At 43.9% G+C, this 23,124-nt stretch overlaps 1 protein-coding gene across 1 annotated transcript in view; it reads left to right on the top strand.

Annotated features, from left to right (window-relative positions):
- Positions 1-13,249, top strand: part of Rell1 (RELT like 1) — a 61,255-nt gene extending 48,006 nt beyond the window's left edge. The window contains exon 7 of the mRNA XM_034508200.2: positions 11,205-13,249. The gene's annotated coding sequence lies outside the window, so the exon portion shown is untranslated. The remainder of the gene's footprint in view (positions 1-11,204) is intronic.
- The last annotated feature ends 9,875 nt before the right edge of the window (positions 13,250-23,124 follow it).

The following is a 23,124-nucleotide window of genomic DNA, read 5'->3' as shown; positions in this document are numbered from 1 at the left end:
AAATTGGAGTTTGCAGTGGAACCCAGGTAGCCTGGCTTTAGTTGTCACAGATGTCAACCTGGTTCAAGGACAGGCCTTAGGTTGTGTCTATGCTGAGTTATACAGAGAATGGACCAAGAAAAAGGAAGGAGAACTCGTTGAACTTTAAAATACAACATATTCATTAAGGTTTTCTTCTGTTTCGGAGGAAGTTTGCTTGGGACAGTTGGTTTGACTTGACTTTCAACCAAGAGAACCTGGAAGTTTTCCTCTGGGCTGAAATCTTTGGCCCTGGACTGAATCAGATTTGCCATAAAATATAGCAATAGCTGGGTGTGGTGGCAGGCCTTTATTCCCTGCACTCAGGAGACAGAGGCAGGCAGACCTGTGAGTTGGTGAACAGCCTGCTCTACAGTGTGCTCTGAGCCTGCCAGGGCTACACAGTTGAGACCTTGTCTTAGAGAGAGGGAAGTACATACTTTACATAAAGTAGTAAAAAGGCTGATCTGTTTTTATGTAGTTGAATTAAATCTTTGAATTTATTTATTTTTTTCCCCTTAAAGGTATTTTGTTCAGATTGAGTTTTCCAAGCTGCCTTACTACAGCACCTTAATTTACTCTAGATTCTCTTAGTTATTGGGTTATTTGGTTCTTCTCCCTGCTCCTGATCACTTCCCTCTATTCTTTTTTCCCTCCTTGCGTCCGTGCTTCCTTCCTGCCGGCCTTCCTTCCGTCCTTCCTTCCGTCCTTCCTTCTTTCCTTCCTTCCAACAGAATCTATGCTAAGTCAGTTTGCTCTATCTACAGATTCTGCACTTCTGGATTCATCCACTATCCAACTGAAAACCTTTCCAGAAGTCCTCTGTCTGTCCTGAGTGCATATGTCAACCTGCCTTCCCATGCCAGCATCCCCTAAATGATGCAGCGCAATGACTATTTGCATAACATTTACTTGCATTTGGTATTATAAGTAATCTAGACATGATTTAGAATTTACAGGCGGAAATGTGCACATGATGTGCAAATATTCTGTCTTCTGACACAGGGGACTGGACACCCACAGTTTGTGCTGTGCACAGAGGTCCTTAGCTGACCCTTAGAGCTGCTGAGCGACCATCGGGTGATCTAGATAGAAACATCAGATGGAGCAGGATTTTTCTTTCCCGATTTCCTTCCCTCTTCTAAAAACAAAATGCATTTGTCCTCTCCCTCTCTGGCTCTCCCTCCCTGCCCCTGTGGCTTGAACTCCCTTTGTAGCTCATTCTGACTTACATTCTGCCTGGTTTATTTTGGCAATGCCGTCAAAATGGTTTCTTTTCTTTCTCCCCCAGAAAATGTGTTTTGATTTTCTCTTAGAAGAATAAGCTTTTGTTCTTCAAAGTTAAATAAATGGAATTGCTTTCAGTCTCCAGATGCCACAGCCTTGTCTTCGTTGTCACTGGTCTCTGGCGTTTTTTGTAGAAACCATGCAGCTCGAGTTCTCCCGCGTGTCTCTGAGCTGTATTCTCCTTTTCCCACATTCTGATCGCCTCTGATTGAAAACATGGACTTGAAAAGTTGCTCGACATTTCATACATCTGTAATTTTAACTGTTCAACTTTCATCCCATTAAAAATTGGACTGAGGTGTTTTTGTTTTATTTTGATTTTTTTTTGCTCTTGAGATGTTGCAGTTTTTTAAAATAAATTCTACATATTGCCATATATGTACATATATCTAAGATATATATATATATACATATGCATGCATATATATATATACATATATATACATATGCATACATATATACATATATCTATATCTATATCTATATCTATATATCTATATATCTATATATCTATAGATATAGATATTTGGTAGATTCCAGCTTCACTGTGTGTGTGTCTGTCCTTTCTTCATTCCCTCGACAGCCCTAGGCAGGGTTCTGGGGCCCAAGCTTGTGGGGACATGATAATTTTATTTTAATGTCTATGTACTATTTTCCCTCATTCTGTAAGGTGTGTCCTCCCCCCCGCCCCCAGCCCTGGGCTGTATGGGAGCTTCAGGGGTATGTAAGCTCAGTTGTCTGCTTTTGCTGTTTTGAGTGTGATTCTTGGGGTTCCTGACTAAATTGTGTTATGGAGTTTTGCCCCTATAATTTTTTTCTAGTAGTTTTACAGTCAGAATTTTGAAATGAAAGCAAGTCAATTATTAGGCATTTCTGTTTTAATTTATATTAATTAAGTTTTGTCCTCTGAGATGTCACATGTGTATAATACACTTGGACTCCTCTCGCTCCACTCTCCCCTTTCCTCACATAGAGACTTTTTATTCTAATGTATCCATGTACTTTAAATTGTATCCCTTAACCACCAATGATTGTAAGCAAACTGCTTAACCCAACCCCTTTCTTTTCTCCTCTCCTCTCTCCTCTCCTCTCCTCTCCTCTCCTCTCCTCGCCCCGCCCCTCCCCTCCCCTCCCCTCCCTCCCCCTCCCCTCCCTCCCCCTCCCCTCCCCTCCCCTCTACCCTCCCCTTACCTCTACCCTACCCTCCTCTACCCTCCCCTCCCCCCCCTCCCCTCCCCTCCCCTCTCCCCTCCCCTCCCCCTCCCCTCTCCCCTCTTCTCCTCTCCTCTCCTTTTCTCTTCTCTTGAATTCCCAGTGACCCTCCTGCCTCTGCCTCCCAAGAACTGGGATTTGAGGTGTTCATCACCATACTCACATAGCTGTGTCACTCTCATAGCCTCGAACTTGTTGTGTATCTAAGGCTGGTCTTCTCAATTCAAATCTACTGCTTCTATGTCCAGGGTGCTGGCATTATAGGCATCCCTAACCTTCTTATGAAATTAAGTGGTTGTTAGCTTAGCTGACAGGAATATGTGTAGTTCTTCTTTTTTTTTTTTTTTTTTTAAAGAATTGTTTATTTTATGTATAAAATAAATGACACTGTCATTTATTTATACAACAAAGTACACTGTCATTATGTATAAAATAAAGTACACTGTCACTGTCTTCACCAGAAGAGGGCATTGGATCCCATTATAGATGGTTGTGAGCCACCATGTGGTTGCTGGGAATTGAACTCCGGTCCTTTGGAAGAGCAGTCAGTGCCCTTAACCACTGAGCCATCTCTCCAGCCCCATATGTGTAGTTCTTAAAGCAGTCCTTGGCACAGTTAGTATTGCTAACTATTCACTGCCATCAGAACCAGTCCTGCCGTTCTTGGTGGCCTTTGTTAATTATTAGGCTATTTCTTGAGTGCTGTGACTCACCTCTTCTTTTTTTCTTTTTTCAAGTTAACTTTTTACTCTGTGAATTTCGCATCATGCACCCCAGTTCCACCCCATCTCCCCATCCTTTCCTTTGCCCTTGCAACTTCCTCCTAAAGAAAAATAAAACAAACCAAAAATATCTCGTTGTGGAATAAGTGTGGACAAGAGAGTATATTTCAGGACACAGGACGGCTTCTCCTTAAGAACGAACCGGCTTTGGACTCTCAGGACACCCAGATGGAGACAATCCTTGACAAAGCCCTTAGGAATCTGAGCCAGTTTTGTGTTAAGGAGGCCTTAGAAATTGCCGGGCCTTGTAGGGAATCAAACCAACGGGAAGGCTTTGCTGATTCAAAGCTCTTTTGACTGCAAAGCTCTGGGGTGTGCACTGCAGCCTGTGTGCTTTGGGATGAGAGTCTGCTCCCCGAGCATGCTTAGCCAATCACAAGTCTGCATTTCTGACCTTCAGCTGACCTCTCTCAGTGAGGGAGGCCAGCTCCTCCTTCCCCTTCAGTTTGATTGCCAAGTATCTCATAACATACTTGGGGTCTTCTCCTGAGTTTGCCCTGCCCTTACGTTCTTGGAATTGCTTTCTCCCTCCTTCCTTTCTCCCTCCCTCCCTCCCTCCCTCCCTCCCTCCCTCCCTCCCTCCCTCCCCCTTTCTCTTTCAGAGTGAAAGATGATGGTAGGAAATGCCAGCTGCAACTAGTAGCCCGTCTTTTTGTCCCTAGCTTCTAGAGCTTTTGTGGAAAATACTTTTTCTTTTTTTTTCTTTTCTTTTTTTAGTTTCAGGGAGAATGGAAGACTCTTAATTTGATGAACTGGCCTTAGGCCTTATAGGGGCATTGGATAAACGTTTATAAAAGGAAAGTGCTTGGGTAAAGTCTCCTGTTTGGTTTCAGGAGTGAAGCTGTGCCTTGTGTGTTATCTGGCATGCTGTGTGTGGGAGGATCAGCCATGATCTTGCAAGAGGAGGAGGGAGGCAGTGTCTGTCTAGGCCCCACTCTTTGGAGAATACTCAGGGTCTAGTGAGAAAGGCCAAGGTCCAGTGAAGGTCTGAAACATGCCTATGGCCTCACAGTAGTGAGCATTTCAACTCCCCTGGCTTTCTCTAAAGGGCTGTGAAGGAACACAGTGACCAAGGCAACCCATAGAAGAAACAGTTTATTGGGGCTTACAGTTTCAGAGTGTTTGAATCCGTGACTATCATGGTGTGGAGTATGGCAGCAGGCAGGCAGGCAGGCAGGCAGGCAGGCAGGCAGGTAGGTAGGTGTGGAGCTGGAGCAGCACCTGAGAGTTTACATCTTAATTCACAAGCTGAGAGAGAGAGAGAGAGAGAGAGACAGAGAGAGAGAGAGAGAGAGACAGAGAGAGAGAGAGAGACAGACAGAGACACAGAGACAGACAGAGACACAGAGACAGACAGAGACACAGAGACAGAGACAGAGGGGGGGAGAGAGAAATTGTGAATGGCATAGACTTTTGAAACCTCAAAGCTCCACCCCCAGCAACACACCGAGGCCACACCTCCTGATCCTTCCCAAACAATTCCACCAACTGAGAACCGATTATTCAAACATATGAGTCTATGAGGACAATTCTCATTTAAATCACCACAGGCAGCCTTGTTTGGTCCCCCATGGCTGTTAGCTTTTAAAGCTCTGCCTGGACCAAGGGGGCTCTGCTTTGTGAGCACTGGACTCAGTCTTGTCCCAGGAATTTCAGGTCATAAACCTTTAGATCTAAAAGGATCAGCGATTGTAACATGGTTTAACCCAGACATAGTTTTATATTTCAGATGAGTCTATGAGTGCCTAGCACCCCTTCTTGGTGCCAGGCACTGTGCTAGGCTGGACCATGGGGAGCAGCAGTGTGTAAACTACGCACTTTAGCGGTGACAGCCCTTTGATAAGACATAGGAAAAAGGAGCTGTAATATTTCTGCTCTGTTCATCATTGACTTTGCAGCATTAGAGGCTCAGGGACTTTGGAGACCTAAAGACAGACCTTGGGAAGCCCAAGGGACGAAGAAAACAAAATGCCTTAGGATATATATATATATATATGGCATCGATAGTTGTAACCAGTACTTCATTTCCATAATCTGCACTACGATACGTTGGCATCTATGCACATGAGATAGCCAAAGTAAAATGTGTTGTCTGTTTTCTCTGACAGGATGTGCAGTACTTAAAGGCTCCACAGGAGCTCTGGGATGAATTCTTATCAATTACTCACTAGTTGCTATCTTAGACAAGTGGTATTACTGCTGCTGCCTCGGTCTCTCTGTTTGTCAAGAAGGCACGGCATGGTGTTCCTTGGTACTGAATGGCTGAGTGTTGTTCTAATCTGCAGATCTGAAATCCAAAATGTACCATAGTCAAAGCCTTTTGGGGCACCAATGTAAGACTCAAAATGTTTTTTGTTTGTTTGTTTGTTTGTTTGTTTGTTTAAGAAGAACAGTTTAGGTTTCACGTGTTCACAACATAATACAGAATCTGAAAACTCAGCAGGACTAGTGAGATGGCTCAGCAGGTAAAGGTGCATACTGCCAAACCTGATGGCCTGAGCTTGATTCCCCCTGACCCCACATGGTGGAAGAGAGTACTGATGACTAAAGTTAGCCTCTGACTTCCTCAAGCTCATCCTATCACATGTATACCCTCAAGCCTGCCCACAAGTTCAATTAAAAAAAAAAAAAAGCTCAGAAATCTGAAACATATGGTCCCAACAACTACTTCAGATAAGAAACACTCTGCTTGTCCTATATTAGGTGAGCTCTATTTAAATTGTAATAAAAGATGCATATGAGTTATATATCAATATACATAAATAAATAAAAGAGTTTTGTGTGTGTGTTTTCTTGTTTCCCCTGAGGCTCAGAAAGTCTAGGTTGATAGAACCTCATCCCATCCTTAGGTAGGTGCTGACTGAAGGCAATCAGCTGCCCCGCAGCTCATAAGACAAATGGCAGCCATGGCTAAGCTGCTTCACATCACCAGAAGAAGGTGATGCTATCCAGTCACATTATTCTGCATTACCTCAGTGGAGACTGAAGTCCGAGGGGAGCTGAGACTCAGGACTGTTCAGTCCTCATTTCTTCAGGTCCAGAGCCACACTAAACGTCAATGGCAGAAATTCTTCCCTAGTCTCCCTTTCCCAAGGGCTGGAGAATTTGAAGTGTCCAGTTCTCAGCACTTGGGTAACCAGTGTTGCTGAGAATGTGCGTTGCTACTAGTGCATAATCCAGTTCAGGGGCAGCCTGTAGACTCCCAGAGCAAGCAAAGCATCAGGAACTCCATCTCTGTTAAGCCTTGATTTCTCTGGACATTATTGGGGAAAAAAGTGAATAGAATTTACAAGAATATTCACTAATGTCTATGTTAGGTTTTTGTTTGTTTCTTTGTTTTTAAGTATTTCGATTTTGAGTGAAAACATCTATAAGGGTTTTAACTCTCACACCCCCAAATGATCCGTATATAAATACTTGCTTGTGATTGGTATTTAAAAGCTAAGGTTTTAATTATTTAAACCCCTCAACAAAATATGAGAGCTGTGTGTTACTGAAAATGCAGTGACCAGTAAACATGAAAAATGCCCAATTTAGACTGGGAATGGGGGTGCATGGCAGCACACAGGAGGCAGGCTCAGTCAAGGCCAGCTTCGTTTGCATTGTGAGTTCTAGGCCAGCCAAGGCTGAAACCCTGTCTGTGTGTGTATTGGGGTGGGAGGGGAGGGCGGGAGTAAGAGCAGAATCAGAGAGAGAGACAGAGATAAACAGAGACAGAGAGGCAGCCCAACTTTATTAATAATGAAACTTAGAGGTCTTCAGTCTTGTCTGTTTTTTAACAAAAGTGGATATGAACGTGAGCCTGACAGCGTAAGCTCACCTCCTCACAGAGCCTTCTGAGGTTAAAGAGGATACTGGATTCATAACTAATGTGGGCGAACACAGCAGAGTGAGACCCCGGATAAACAAGTGTTTGGGTTTTTGTTTCATTTTGTGGTTTTGTATAGACTTTTTGTTTGTTTCATTTTGTGATTTTGGTTTTTTGTTTGTTTGTTTTGTTGTTGTTTGTTTTGTTTTTGTATAGACTCTTATTCTACAGCCCAGATTGGCCTTGAACTTGAAGCAATCCTCCTGCTTCTGTGTCCCTAGTGCTGGGATTATCAGCATGTGTCCCCATGTCTGTCTGTAAGCCAGTTGACATGGCCACTGGTTCAGAGGGTGGAGGGAGGTGGAGGCTGTCACCCAGGGAGTCTCACTGATAGAGATCTTTGTGATGATACTCTAGAAATGGCGGGAACTTAAAGTCAGATTCTGACCCAAGAGTCTCAGTTACAGATAACACGAGGGAGTGTAGAGACAGTGTTGGAACCTGTTCCTTTTAGCTTCCTTAACGTCCAGCCACTGGAGAGAGTGTCAAGTTTTCTTCAATGGGGGTTTAATTCACTGAGCTCCACCGTATTCTTTGACAATGGCATTATGCTGTCTTTACAGTTAAGATGATAACATATAAGTTACACATCTCAGAGAAGCACTGGTGACCTTTTCTTTTGCTTCTGCTGAATCTTTAGTGACTTAAGGTCTTCATTCATCCCACCAGTCTTGTTTGATGAGGGAAGTAGTTAAATTTGGGAGCCTGTGCACCAAAGTCTTGCTTAATCTCTCCCAGTGTGGGCATCCATTTGTCTAAAGCTGCATTTCATTTCCCCCACAGAGAGAGGCAGCTTCTGAAGCACAGGGGGTTTTCTGCAGATGGACACTGGAGGTGAGGGGAGGCCACCCTCTACCCTCTGCCTGTTCTTGTTGGGCTTTTGTGGCTTCTGTGCCAGCCACACGAAGCTCTGATCTTTTTTGACCGGTGTGGAAGGCATCTTTTAACACTGAATTGGTAAAAAAGTACCAATTCAGAGTATGTTTATTCGTCAATAATGATCCATTCCCTTTCCCATAAAATAAGGGATGAAATTTAGTATTGTTAAAACATACTGAACACACTCTTGGGGGCTCCCAGAGACTGAACCACCAACCAAAGAGCAAGCACAGGCTACACCTAGGCCCCAACACATATGTGGCAGATGCGCGCAGGTCCCCTGACAACTGGAGCGGAGGCTGTTCCTGACTGTTCCCGCCTGTGGATCCCGGTCCCCTAACTGGGTTGCCTTGTCTGGCCTCAGTGGGAAAGGGTGTGCCTAGCCTTGTAGTGACTTGATGTGCCAGGGTGGGTTGATACCAAGGTTGACTTCCCCTTTCTCAGAGGAGGGGACGGGGGAGGGACCCAGAGGAAATGGGGGTTTTAATTGGGATGTGAAGACATATATAAATTAATGGGAGAAAATCATACCAAATGCACTGCACACTTTTTAGGTACAACTCATAATTGAGAACAGCACAACTGAGTTGCCCAAACCAAGACAAAGCATACTATCTTGATGTCTAAGGAAGTTTACGGTTTTCTGGTGGACCATCTAGAGCTGTGTGGTGTCACTCCTCCTCTCTATGACGTTATGATGAGTGTCATGGTGTTTACCCAGAAACTTAGCTGCCTTGCAGAGAGCAAGGACCAGATGGGAGGGGCGTCTGTGTGGGTGTCTTCTCTTTCCTGCATAGTTCCTGAGGCCCCGAAGCAGCGGTTTGGACTTTTCATATCCTTGGGCAGAGATAACAGCGCACAGGGCAGTTTTTAAAATCAGCTTTAAAGGTGGCTGTTTAGAGCCGAGAACTGGATGCTGGAACTGGATAACCTGATGCTCCTCTTCCTGCTGTTGGCTGTTGGCTGCTGGGTACCATGATAAACACTGAGTATCAGTTGGTTTACGGCAAACCTCGTTACCCTGCCGGGGACGCCAGGGGACGGCCACCTTCAGCAGCTATGACTAAGGATCTAGGTTCGAATCTAGGCCTCTGATGTTATCCTTTCATTGGTCCAACCTGGGTCTTTAGTTCCTATCCCTAGAGGTCAGCAGAATCTACTGTTAAGATTCTTTTAAGTGACAAATTCTGAGTTGGAATGATTTTTTTTTCTTTCCTTCTTTGTTTGTTTGTTTGTTTGTTTGTTCTGAGACAATGTCTTTGTGACAGTCCTCCTGCCTCAGCTTCTTGACTCCTGGAATTACAAGCATGGATTACCATACCTTTTCACTCTGATGAAATGTTGCATTCCAGGCCTGACCTCATTGTCCTAGACTTTGTGACTTTCCAGATACAAAAAGTCACTTAAAATGCAGCCACAAAACAGCCCAATACATACTTTCTAGGTAATGTCCTAAAACTCATAACATAATTTTTAACTCTTTTTTTTTTTGGGGGGGGAGGGCGGGGAGTGGCATTTTTACATTTCTCTACCAGGCCTCTTTGTAACCTTTTCTGTGCTAGGATGTTATCTGTTTACTGAGTCCTTTCCCAAAGTGACCTCAGACTGTACACTCACTGGCCCTCCCCACACACAAACTCTTGTGTCAGCTCCACAGAGACACTTGTTTCAAAAAACTTGACTTGTGCTGTCTCAGGGGACAGTATTTCATTTCCATTGGTCGGTCCTTCATCCAATACATCCTCTGTGGAAAATCAGTCTTCCTCCCTCTCCATCATAAGTCACCATGAATAGCAGGAATGGCGAGAAATATGACGAAATGCTAACCTTGGAGCCTGGAGAGACTGCTCAGTGGTGAGGAACACTGACTGGCTGCTCTCGGAGAAGACCTGGGTTCAGTTCTCAGCGTGACTCCTGTCCATCCTTAACTTCAGTATCAGCATATCTAATGCCCACTCTGGCCTCCATGGGGACCAGCTATGCGTTGTGTACACAAACATATATTTAGGCAAACACTCATATGTATAAAATGGAACTATCTTTAAAATAGTGGCTAATCTTAGAGTGTATATCTTGAAGGGTAAATTTTTGTTCTTTCCTCCCTTTTCCCCTCGCTCTTCTTCCTCTTTTCCTCCCTTCTTCTCTCCCCAACCATATATGCTAGTTACTGGGGATTGAACCCAGGGCCTTGTGCATGCTAGGCAAATGCTCTCTCCCTGTGAGCACGCGCTTTTTTTTTTTTTTTCCTTTTATTAGGTCTCATTAAGCTTCCCACTTTGGTCTTGAACTCACTATGCAGCCCACACTGGCTTGAGCTTGTGATCCCCTTCCTCATCCTCCAGCTAAGATTGTAAGTCTGTGTCCCCAGACCCGGCTTGTAAATAGTATGTTCTTAAACTAAGACATTGTGGCTTATCGTTTGTTAGTCGTATTTCTGCAAACTGGCCTCTTGTCTTTTTATGTTCAGCATGTGTAGGCAAGCATGCATGGCAGATGAGAATGCTTTGCTCCTTTATGTAGGTTTGCTCTTTGGGTTTCTTGCATAGCATGTATGTTTCAGCACACAATGGCATCTTTAGAGTTTCAGGAGCACAAAAGGGTATAAAGCTATGAATGACCGGAGATATTTAGGACAGAGAAGGCTATTTTATAAGTATGGCTGAGGTCATCACTCTGCAGCGGGTGGCATGACGGCACAGAAGCAGGGGTTAAGATCCTTTTTCCCTGGAGAAGCGAACCAGGGATCACAGGCAGAGTGACTAACTGCTGTCGTGGGAGCTCCTGTGAAAACCTGCGCCCCTTTAATACAGTTCCTGGCGCTGAGTGACCCCTCCAACCGTAAAATGATTTTGTTGCTTCTTCATAACTGTAATTTTGATGCTATTATGAATCATAACGTAAATATCTGTGTTTTCCAAAGGTCTTCCCAGAGGTTGGGAACTGCTGCTCTAGTGTCTCAGTGATCCTTAATGGCTTTAGACTAAATTCTAGAAGGAAGGTGTAATGGGGGCTGGGGAGAGAGGATGGGTCAGCTCGGCTCAGGAGGGATCTCGGCTCCCCTGTGGTGCAGTGGTTAAGGTAGCCACCTGCAGAGGGCAGTGACAGATCAGCATGAGGTGTTTCCCGGTTCTCACAGCTTTTCCTATTTTCTCTTGCAGCAGCTGCTTGCTGTCTTGAAGAGTTCCAAGAGACTCCGAACTTTCGAGATATGAATTTGCCTGGGGAATATTTTTATATATTTTATACAGTTTCTATCATGAAGTCAATGGGCATGTGGATCAAACCCAAAAGGGAATATTTTTGCTATGCAGGACACAGAATCCAGTTTGCTTTGAAACAAGTTTTGGGGCTTAAAAGGTGTGATGAAAATTTACACTTGTGGACCGTCCCGGCCATCACGGTTCCTGGTTGCACATTCCTGGCTGTTCTGTATACAGGAGGCTCCTCCCTTGGAATCACGGCATCAGGAACAGTGGAGCCATTTACAGCCTGAGCTTGTGTCTGTGTGCCCACGTCTGTTACCGAGCCCCAGATTTCATTTTGACGTGAGATCTTCATACACACAGTTGGGTTGTTACAGAAGACTCTTGCCTGCAAAAGGTCCTTGGAAACGTGGAGTGCTCAGAAGCTGGTTCCCCAGGACGTCGTGGGATCAGATGGAACCACAGGTACCCTGCACTTCAGATTCCTGGACCAAGAATTCAGCACTGACTCCTGCTTCCGTCAGCCTGCTCCTGTCAGTCTCTGGTCACTTAGAAGATACAGAGACTATTGCTGTTTTTATTTAACTTAATCTACACAGTTGTCCTGTAGTCTAATTGAGTAAAAGGGAAAATGGCTTAAAGTCACTCTAAAAAAAACTGTTTTGACAACCAAAGGCTAAAACAAAACACTCCTCTCCTATGCAGACAAGCCCTTGCTAGACCTGGGCTGTTTTACTCAGGATCCTGCTGTAACTGATGCTTAGTAATGGCTTCCTAGGAAGATCCCAAGTTCAAGGCTTCGTGGGCTACTGAGAGTTCAGGGGATAGCCTGGGTGACTGAGCCAGACCCTGTCTTCCAACAAAAAAATGAAAAGAGAGCTGGGGTATCACTCAGCAGTGGAGGGCTTTCGGGCAGGTTCCACTACTCCTAGAGGCTTCCTGCCCTTAGGGCTCCCTCTTGGCTTTATTTTATGGAACACCTGAAAGTGAGGCAGATTTTATGCCCTACTTCCATTGGTGATGCATTAAGTACTGGGTGTGGTTTTGTTTCTGTTTTTAATTTGGCTGTACAAAAATAAAATAGAAACAAAATTTAAAAAGGGTTTAAAAAAAATATAAACCCCAGGGCATTTTCTGTAAAAAAGGAAAAAAGATTCTGTTTCTGGACACAAAGTAACTTTTTTTTTTTTTTCAAACATTTTATGTGAGTGGTAGATGCAGTTTGATGTGAACCTACACTGGCAGCTAGTCACTGGTATGTGTGTTGTGTCTACAAAGCTGAGAAGCCAGTGTGGATGTCAGGTTCTCTGTGGTCCAGGAAGTAGAGTCTGTATTCATGGGAGTAATGTTTGAGCAGCTAAGCCAATATTTTTACTTAAACAAACAAACGAACGAACAAACAAACTCTATACATTTTGCAAAAGAATATACATTTTGCAAAAACGAAATGATGTACTTTAAATGGTGATGGGCTAATATGTAAGATATTCTTCAGCTTTAATTATTTTTAAATTTTATTCAGTGTGTAGCACTTTCTATAGCAATAAAAAACAAAAAAAAATAAATAAACAAAGATATTTAAGATTGTATTTATATACCAAGAGTACATTTTAAACATTTTCTAATACTTGAGCAGATGGGTGACTGGCTTCCAGGGATGCCAAAAATTAAGCATTCAATATGTTCAACACATAAGCTTTGTCCTGGTTTGCACAGTCTGATGGAATCCTGAGTGTTCCCAGCACAGTTGATATTTACCGTCCCTCCTCCTTGCTCCTCTGTCAGAAGTACTGAGGATTCTAGATAAGTTGACTGTCCACAGCACTAATGATGGATCACTTCTTGGGGTAACAAATGAATTGGTTGCCACCACGATGTAAAAATTTTGTAAAGGAAAAATTTCGGTTTCCAGTGTCAAATGTATTTTTAACTGTCTGGTTTGTACTTTTTATGAATTTTGTACTACCAAAGCAGAGTTAAAAATAAAAGCATTAAACCAGCGTGTTTGAATGAGCTACATCTTACAGGACCGGCTTCTTAAGTCTTGGCTTGTTGAGTGATCGTTGGACTGGTTTCATTGGATTTCCCCTTTCATAGCTCCTCTCGCCTGCCCACCCAACTTTGGACCTAGAGAAATAAAGATAGTGTGGCGTTTATATGTACCCCTCAGTCTGCTAATCTTAATGCTCAACATCTTACATCACTGGAGGAACATGATCATGACTAAGAAATCACCACTGGCCCAAGACTGATAAACAAATTAGAACCGGGGGGATTCCCACTTTGCCCTGAGTTATTGCATCTCTGCGGACTGTTCAGTAGTCTGGTCTCTTCTGCTCAGCTCCACACGGTGTCTTTTGGTTTGGACTGGAGAGCTGTTTCTCATGGATAGACTGAGGTTTTGCATTGGTAAGGGTGTTGTATGGGTGATGTGTTTTTCCAAGTGCTTCATGTCAGGGAACATGGAGTTGACGTGTGTCGCCTTGTGACTTCCAGTCGGTTATTTGGTTGTCGTGTCTAACAGGTTTCACTATGTTTAAGTTACTGTTTGTACCTCTGTAATGAAGAGGAACGGCACTTGGGGAGGAGGCCTGTGCTGAAATCTTGATCTGCTAGCTTTGTCGTCCATTGGAGTTGGCTTCCCCAGGACTCCAGTCAGCAAGTTACCAAGAACTTGGTAACTAAGGCGATACAGAAAGCTATTTCAGGCCAGAGTGAGAAACCAAGTTTTCTCCAGGGTTAGGTCCATCCTCTGCTCCATGGGAGGCGTTTGTTAGAAAGTTCTCAGCATTTCCTGGTTTGAGGTTCCTTCTCTGTGTGTGTGTCCTATCCCTCCTTTTAAGGCTCTCTGCACTTTGGCTTGGGACTTCCATCAAAAGACCTCATTCTAACTCCGTTACATTTGCAAAGATCCTAGCTCCCGGTAGGGTCACAAGAGTCCTGTTGGGATTTCAGTATCAATGTGGGTCTTTGGGGGGGGGGGGGTTGGCACAGAAGTATAACTCTATTCCCTAGGGGATGGTGCCTGTAACAAAAGTTCTTTCAGATTGTTGTCTTGACTTTGACAGGGCTCTCTCCTTCCCCCACACTCCTCTGTCTCCTTTTCTAACCCCTCATCACTTTCTGGCCCCAGAAGATGCTCCAGGCTCTTCTTCTTTTCATGATCCTTGCCTCAGTGTTGTAGAACATATTTAATCTCTCTCTCTCTCTGTCTCTCTCTCTCTCTCTCTCTCTTTCTTTCCTTTTTTTTGTTTGTTTTTTTTTGTTTGTTTGTTTTTTTTGTTTGTTTGTTTTTGTTTTGTTTTCTGAGACAGGGTTTCTCTGTGTAGCCCTGGCTGTCCTGGAATTCACTCTGTAGACCAGGCTGGTCTCGAACTCAGAAATCCGCCTGCCTCTGCCTCCCAAGTGCTGGGGTTAAAGGCGTGCGCCACCACCGCCCAGCGAAAATATTGAATCTGTCTGGGGTTTCTACCCCGACTTGACCATTTCATTCCCAGATAACACACACACAACCTTTGTATTTACAATAAGCCTTGATCAGCACTAGAGCAGATGATATCTGCCCTCTATGCTATTAAAATCCATTTCCTATCGCTAACCCTGAGTTATTACTTTGTTTCATGGGGCTGCTCTGAACTCCCAGTTGGTCAGCCCTCAGGGCCAGGCTTTCTTGACTCCCAGCCCGTGGTGTCTTCCTCCGCTCTCCACCCTTTTCTTCCCTTCGTGGTTGTCTCCAACTCGAACACTGCCAGGAACACCAAGCTGATCTCAATTCTGCCCAGCGATAGACTGTAGACATCTTTATTCACCAATCAGAAATAACTTGAATTTATGTGGGGAATCTCTGGGACGGCCATGTCTCCTCCCACTCCAAACATTACAATACATAGATAGCAACGGACAGAACCTCAATGTCCCAGTCTTAGGACCAACTACGTATCTAAATCATTTTACTGGGGAATGATATTTTTGAAAATAAGGACACAGGCTGTGTTCATTGATTCTGGGTGTCACAGCCTCTGCCCTCTGTATAGTAACCCATATCTAAGGACACATCTTTGTGTTTCTGTGTGTTAAGAGTCCAAGTCCACATGGTACCTCTGGCTCTGTATTTCTCCGTGGCATTCATTTTACCCTTATGTTCTTTTCAACTTTTTAGGAAACGCCACTCCTTTTGTTCAATGCAGGCACACACATGGTTGAAAACTACCCCAGGAGAGCCAGCTTTACTAACAGAATATGGTGCTGCACTCAGCTTTTTGCTTTTGGACTTCGGGTGTCCACAAAACTGGTTCCTTGGGTCACACTTTGGAGTGTGCACAGATATACTATGGCGTAGGTCGAGGAAATGGAAAAGCTGACATAATTTTTACCCCAGGAAAAGTAGAAACCTGGAATGTGTGCACTAGCAAAGATCCTGGAAATCCCCTGGATTCCTCATTTCATAGCCAAAAGAGGTTCGCTTGGCGTGGCATACTTGTTTTGAATCAGACTCTTGGGATATACATGTGATGCAGATTGGGGTGCCAAGACCTTGTTTAGTTTTGACATTTGTCAGGGTTGGGGATGTGGGCTAATCAGGGCCAGTCTGGATGCCCCTGGTCAGTGCTCACTGTACCTGGGCTCCTGGAGGATCTATGGTTTTGGGGGTGGAGGCACTGTTCACGGTTTTGCACACTTCTGCATTTCCTTCTCAAGTCTGTCTTGCTGGCCAGCTGTGTGCCATCCAAAACTTACAGTGGAAACGTGAAAGAGTTGGGGAATTTACAGCTGGGGTCCCCACAACTTGGAGCTATGTAGCCAAGTGTTTGCCGCGGGAACATCCACCTTGCACCGAGATAGCACTTTGTCTCCCTCTGCTGGTTGAATGTAGAAACTGCAGGGGGTATGGTCCCACCATTTGTTGATGCAATACCTTTCAGGCATCGGTGTGCAGAGCCCCCATGATGTGTTGGCAGACGAATAAACCTTTAAAAATTCAGGCTATCACTAGCTAGCTAATGAGAGTAAAGGGGCAAGTTTCATTATTTTCCTGATCTTTTTTTTTCCTGGCCCTGTCAGTCTATCTTGTTTTTCCCATCAAATGCTTCCTTACTGTCTGAGGCCACCTGTGTGCCTGGTGAACACGAATGAAGGCAGGAATGACTGTGGAGGAAACCTCAGGCCCTAAGTGCTGTCATAGAAATGGTGTGACTGTTGTAAGCAGTTGGGACTCAGAGAGATAGCTTGACCATCCATGTAGATAGTTGAGCCTTAGCTCTGCCACCCATGCTGTCTGTTGGAAACCAGGCTCTTGGCTTCTTTGAGGCTTAGCGTTTTTCTGAGCCACTGTTCAAAGGGTGGATTTACTTGTTTGTTTACTTTTGCATGTAAATGTGTTTTCTTTCTCTCTCTCTCTCTCTCTCTCTCTCTCTCTCTCTCTCTCTCTCTCTCTCGTGTGTGTGTGTGTGTGTGTGTGTGTGTGTGTGTGTGTGTGTGAGATGCCTGTCTGTTATACGTTCTCACGTGTGTGGGCCCTTGTAGGTGTGTGTGTGTGTGTGCATATGTTAATACTGAGAGTCTCTAATTTCTCTTTACTTCATTGAGGCCTCTTACTAAACCTACACACTACTGATTTGATTAGTCTATCCATCCAGCTTGCTGTAGGGATCCCCTTGTGCATTTTTTTTTTTTAAGGAGTAGAAAATGCATGCAAAATCATGATGCCTGCCCACAACTCCCATAAACTCCCAGAAGGCACTTCCCGTTTAGTGGCTAATTGGTGCCACTGTTTTGTATGGCTATAAATAAAATAACCTGGGGTTGAATAGTTTAAAAGGATAAAAGGCTTGATTAGTACCAAGTTTGGGAGGTTGAAAAGTCTACGCTTAGCAGCCACATTTAATAAAGCCCTTAGTGTTCACTGTCCCATGGCAGATGCGCCCTGACTGTAGCGGGAAGGATTGTGAGGGATTCGGAGAAGAGGAAGAACTCCAGGGAGACCCGCTCTCGGGGTAAGTAAGCAACTCCACAAGACACAATTCACTCCTTAATTCCATCTCGAGACCTGATACCATCATCACTTGAGAAATAAACAGTCTGTCCATGGGGGTGGGGCCTCCACAACTCAATGATCTTTTAAGGTCCCACCAGCCCTCAACATGATTACATTGCGAATAAAGAACGCTAAAAGAAAGATTCATCTTAACGAGCTACTCACTTCAAGGGCAATGTGACCTAAACGTGTAAGTGGACATGAACCCCTGTGTGTGTGTGTCAGTCAGCAAGGGATGAAATAAAGGGGGATAAAATATGTTCAAGATAAGTGCCTCTATTGTACTTGTAATGTTGGGTGATAATTGCTGATGTAGGTGGGAAAGGGTTTATCACTTTAGAGATGAATATCATCAGAAGTCGTTCGGAGAGCTCTGGGGCATAGCAGCAAAGTTACTAAGAAGATGTTGACCCGTGAAAGTGACCCTTAGCCAAGTGACCAGAAGACAGCTAATAGTGATGGTTTGCCAGGAGCTAAAAGGTGAGAAGCACTTTATGTCTCAGTGTGGTCTCGTGGTGCAGAGGGAGGCCTGGCCATCGCCCCTGCTTTATCTGTGATGTGACTGGAGAAACGGGTCTCTGTACGCACCGGCAGGATTTGCTCACAGACACAATTGATGAAGATTTCAGTCGATAATTCAATCAATAGCCATCTATCTCAGCAAATTATTTTAAAGTCATGTCTATATAGTTATTTCATCTTACTATAAATAAATAAGCGATAAATAAAGAGCTTACATATGACATCCATTTTTGCTAGATTGTCACCTGGCTTATGGCTGATGTCATGGAAACCTGTATGAGTCTGGGACTCATGGATTTGCAAATTCATAGTTTAAACCTTTGGTTGCTCTTCAGTTATCAACGTTTTAGACAGGGAAAGCATCTCAGCTGGCCCCAGATCAGAGACCAACTTTCACGAACCTAAGAAATCTTCCTTACATATATGTCTGAGGGCCACATGCATCCTTTTCTACAGCTTTAGGAATATTATAGCCTCAGTCCAGGTTACCTTACATGGATAGTTGGTTTTCAAAATGTCAGAAGTCCATAGAATTGACACTACAAATATTTATATATTAATGTCCATTCTGATTAGAGACCTGTCTGTTCCTGACAGCTTCCTGTTGTGGATTCTAAGAAGAAATTGAGCATCCTTGGAGTTATGCCAGTTGTGTGGTGACAGCCACTAGGCAAGAATTGCCTCTTTCCATCTACAGACAAATTACTGTCCAGAAGAGGACACACATGCAGAATAGTCGACTGATTATATCTGCCTAGACAGAATAATCAGCCCTTAATAATCCTGCATCACTAAGGTCTGTCAGATGACTCTGGGCCAGAAGGCTGAAGATTTGATGCTCGAATGTTCGGTAGTATAGGGGCTTCTCAGGTGTTCAGCGGTCTCTATAAATTGGCTAAGTTTTAGAAGCTACGTTTAGTGCTTCCCATAACTTCAGTTAACTCAGTCATTCCGGATTTCTGACGGGGTTGAAGACCCATAGTCTCATAGCCAATCCTGGCTATTTACTTTGAGAGAAAAGATCTGAGTAGATGGTTTTCAGCTGACATTCATTCTAAAGCCAAAAAAAAAAAAAAAAAAAAAAAAAAAAAAAAGCAAGCCAGGATCAAAAGTAAGTGTTTTAGTTAGAAGAGATGACAGAGGTTCTGGTTAGTCAACAAAATGATGGACTGGGTATTAGGACTATCTTGTACCTCACTGGTACAATTAGGAATAAGTATGCTCTAATTGTATTTTGAGAGAAAAGTTTTACTTTAACAGGAAGAGTGATATGTAGGAGGAGCTAAGTGGGAAGGAGTACTGAGAGGAAGAGATGGAGTAAGGAGAGAAGATGAAGAAGAGGAGAAGCTAGGTGATGAGAGAGAGAAAGGGGGGGGGGTGCATGGAGGCAGATGTTCACATGTCTCCACCAGTCAAAGATAGTTTTTATATCTAGGTTGGGTATTGGGTTACACTTCTGATTGAGCATTACCAAACTTATAAATCCTTTGATTAACATTTTAAAAAAATTGTATAAAAGCAAAAAGGAAAGGGGGGTCATGGGACAGGGGTTTTCTAGGGAGGAGAAATAGGGAAAGTGGATGGCATCTTAAATGTAAATAAAATATTAAATAAAAAAAGGAAAAAAAAAGGAATATTATATCCTGAATATAACCTGGAGATCAAGTTTATCTTTCTGGAGTTTTCTCTCTCCTCTTCATCTCTCTTCAAGACAGGATGTCATATAAGCTCAGGCTGGCCCCAAGCTAGCTATGTAGTTGAGGATGACATTGAAATTTTGTAATATTTATTTTTAAATTATTTGCATGTGTGTGCATCTGTATGTGATTATGTGCACGTGAGTGCACTCTCCTGTGGAGGCATCAGATCTAGTAGGCCTGCAGTTACAGACGGTTGTGAGCTGCCAGATGGGTGTGCTGTGACCCAAACTTGGTACCTATGGAAGACCAGTACGTGTTGTAACCACTAAGCCACCTCTACAGGCTTGAGCTTGAAATTTGGACCTTTTCTGCCTCGTACCACTTGGTTTTATTTGGTTCTTGGAATGGAACCTAGGGCTTTGCACATGCAAGGAAAGTACTTGACCAATCAAGCGACATCTCCAGACTTCTTTTTCCCTTCCTCCTGTCCATCTGCCTTTCTTTCTTGTTTGCTTCCTTGCATTTAAGACAATGAATTATTATATAACCCAGGCTGGCCTCGAACTCACAACCTTCCCGCCTCATTCTCTTGAGAGCTAGGATTATGGATGTGCACCAACATGCCCAGCTGTTAGGTTGTTATTTTATAATGATACATTCCTTGTATCATTTTGCTTTCAAAGCATCAGGATTCTCCTTTGTTTTAGATTTATTTTAATTTATGCTTATGTACGTGTCTCTGTGTCCGCCATGTATATGTGTCTGTGCGTCTGCCATGTATGTGTGCGTGTGCCTGGGAAAGCTGGAAGCCAGAAAATGGAGGCAGATCCCCTGGAGCTGGAGTTACATTGATCATGAGTGGCCCAATGTGGGTCCTGGGATGTGGGTATTCTTCCTCTGGAAGAGTCACAAGCACAAAGTAGCAAGGTTCTAAGTAAGCACTCTAATTAGCAGTCTGGAACGTGCAGTTTTGATAAGGGAAATGAGTGAAATTCTTTACCTGTTTTCTGGCCTTTGGGTCACATTTCAATCTAGTTTCCTATTAACTATTCCCAAATGCCGGAACGTGGCTCCCCAGCAGCCCCAGTGAAGGAAGAGTGGCAGGTGGCTGGCATTAGATGTGCGTTTTCAAGTGTGCTTGTGTCGAAGCTGTGTTGTGTTGTTGTGCACGCACAGATGCTGCATATTCTGTCAATATGAACCCCATTTTATTTATTTACAGGGTGCTTCTCGAAATGCGAGTTCATTTGCTTTTCTAAACCAGTGGTTTCCTATGTAGGTCTCATTAGGCCCCAGTGGTGTGGGAGGAAACAGTCAACCCTGATACTTTCATTATTGCCTCCTCTTACTGTTGCTCTATGAAGTAGAAGCCACACCAGAACAACACAGTGCGTTTATTTATAACATGTCGGTGTAGGGGTGAGTGTGCAGTATTTGTTCTTGATGACCAGTGTGAAGTCAGCAAGGTGGCTACCACTGTCACCAACCCAGTGTTGATAGGCAAGGCTAGGGACCTGCCCACATTGCAGTGTGGATGCCAGGGACCCACCCACTCAAGGTCCAGCAAGTCTAAAAGGTCTGAGGTCTAAAAGTCTGTGTTCTTTCCTTCTCTCTACTTTTTAAAGGCAAGTGTAGTGCAAGCTTCCAGGGCACACTAAAGCTGGAGAGGGTCTCTTTTTAAGCTAGAAAATGGGAATGGTCTCCATTTTAGAGACAAGAAAACAGAGACTCACTAAAAGGAAGGCATTCAAACCTATAGTTTATAGCAAGAGACACTGGCAGACTCTAGGAGCAATGTGACCAAATCTCATGTGTGTGTGAGGTTCTGGGTAAGGGCCCTGGGATCAGGACTTCTGGACACCCAAACACCACGACTCTTGGCTGCATTGTTAGGTACGGAGGTACTTTCTCCACATCTGGAATCAAGAGAAAGGGGACCGAGAGTCTCTTCAAAGGATATGTCCTTTGTTCTTCCTTCCTTAGGATTTTAAAGATTAAATTCAAGATGGCTGAAAACTAAGGTCACCAGACCCCCAATAGCTTGGCCTAAACTTTGGCTCTCAAGGATTGGTTTGTTTGTTTGTTTGTTTGAACTACGTTTAGGATCCCTACTCTCAAGTGAATAAGAACTCTGGTTGTTCTACTCTGTGTCCACCCTTTCCCAGCTCACCAGAGAGCCTGGTTCAAACAGAGCAGAACAGTGGGGTGGGGTGGGGTGGGGTGGGGAGCTGCCTTCAGGAAACCCGATTCTGACTCACGTGGGCCCATGCTCCTCCAGGCAGTAGACACACATATGTCACCGGGACCTGACACACAGTCATCATTCAGCAATCTTGACTGACGCCTCTTCAAGCCACATGCAGAGCATTTATTCTTTCCTTCAGCAAAGGTTGGACTTAGTCACCACTTACTGCCTGAGCCTGGCCGTTGTCACCTGTTTGGTAGTTCCTTTAGTGGGTAGGATAGCAGATAGGTGACTTCAAGGGGCTTACTTTAATAGGCAAGTGAGTCTGACTTCAGTCAGCATCCTGGCTGCAACCAGTGTTTTTGTTTGTTTGTTTTGTTTTGTTTTGTTTTTACAGCCTGGTGGGCTTCAGCAGACTGCTCCCTGCTGGGACTTTTCCCATGGGAGAAACTAACACACTCAGTACATAAATACACACGTAACACACAACACATGAGTCTTTGCACACAAGAGGTTGGGACTGAAAGATCAGCAGTTCACAGACAGCCTTAGTTACACAGTCAATCTGAGGTCAGCCTGGGCTACATGAGACCCTGTCTCAAAAAGCCCAAAATAAAGGCTTATTTCTCCATAATCAGGGAAGGCACTTACCGTAAGCAAATGTCAGCTTTTGCGTGTTTGTTGCTATAATAGAATACACTTAAGTGGATGCATATAATCTAGAGAAAAAGTAAAATAAAGCCACAGAGAGAGAGAGAGAGAGAGAGAGAGAGAGAGAGAGAGAGAGAGAGAGAAAGCGCATTCTCTTTTCCATCATGAAGATGCATGCAAGATAAAGCATGGACAAGAGAGGGTTTGTGAAGACTCTCCCTAGCTGAGGAGCTACTGGCAATTGATAGCTGCTGGTGCAGTCATTTTTCTTTTGGGGGGTGGCCATTTAAAAGTTGCTCAGTCTCCAATGGATGTCTCTCCACACATGCATTTGCAGGCAGCACTAATTGGATTCAGTGGGTTGTTTAAAAGGAAGAAAAGGATGTGAAGGTGGGATGGGTGTATTGAGGGGTTTGAGCGAGACAGAGGCTTGGTTGGATATGTTTAAGGTATATTACAAACAAGCTGGGGCTGGTGGCGCACAATTTTAATCCCAGCACTTGGAAGGCAGAGGCAGGTGGGTCTGTGAGTTCAAGGCCAGCCCTGTCCACAGGTGAGATCATGAAACTCTGTCTTAAAAAATAAACAAGGAAAACATAAGCATTTCAAACATGTATGAATTCAAAGAAATAAATAAATAATTAAAAATAATTTTTTAAAAAATGTGTGCAAACAGGATTGGCTATGGTAGAGCCTTCCTGCTATGGGGTTGCCAACAGTGACTAAGCCAAGCAAGTCATGAGCTCTTTGCTCATCCTCCTGCATCTGGTGCTTCCTTGTGCATATAATGTTACCTATTAGAATTGTTGCTCAGTTCCCCAGGACTGACAGCTCCCTCATGCT

The sequence above is a fragment of the Arvicanthis niloticus genome, chromosome 7, assembly GCF_011762505.2.
Source record: "Arvicanthis niloticus isolate mArvNil1 chromosome 7, mArvNil1.pat.X, whole genome shotgun sequence".
NCBI classification, from domain to species: Eukaryota; Metazoa; Chordata; class Mammalia; order Rodentia; family Muridae; genus Arvicanthis; species Arvicanthis niloticus.
Note: the sequence above shows the minus strand (reverse complement) of the source record. Positions and strands in the feature narration are given on the sequence as shown.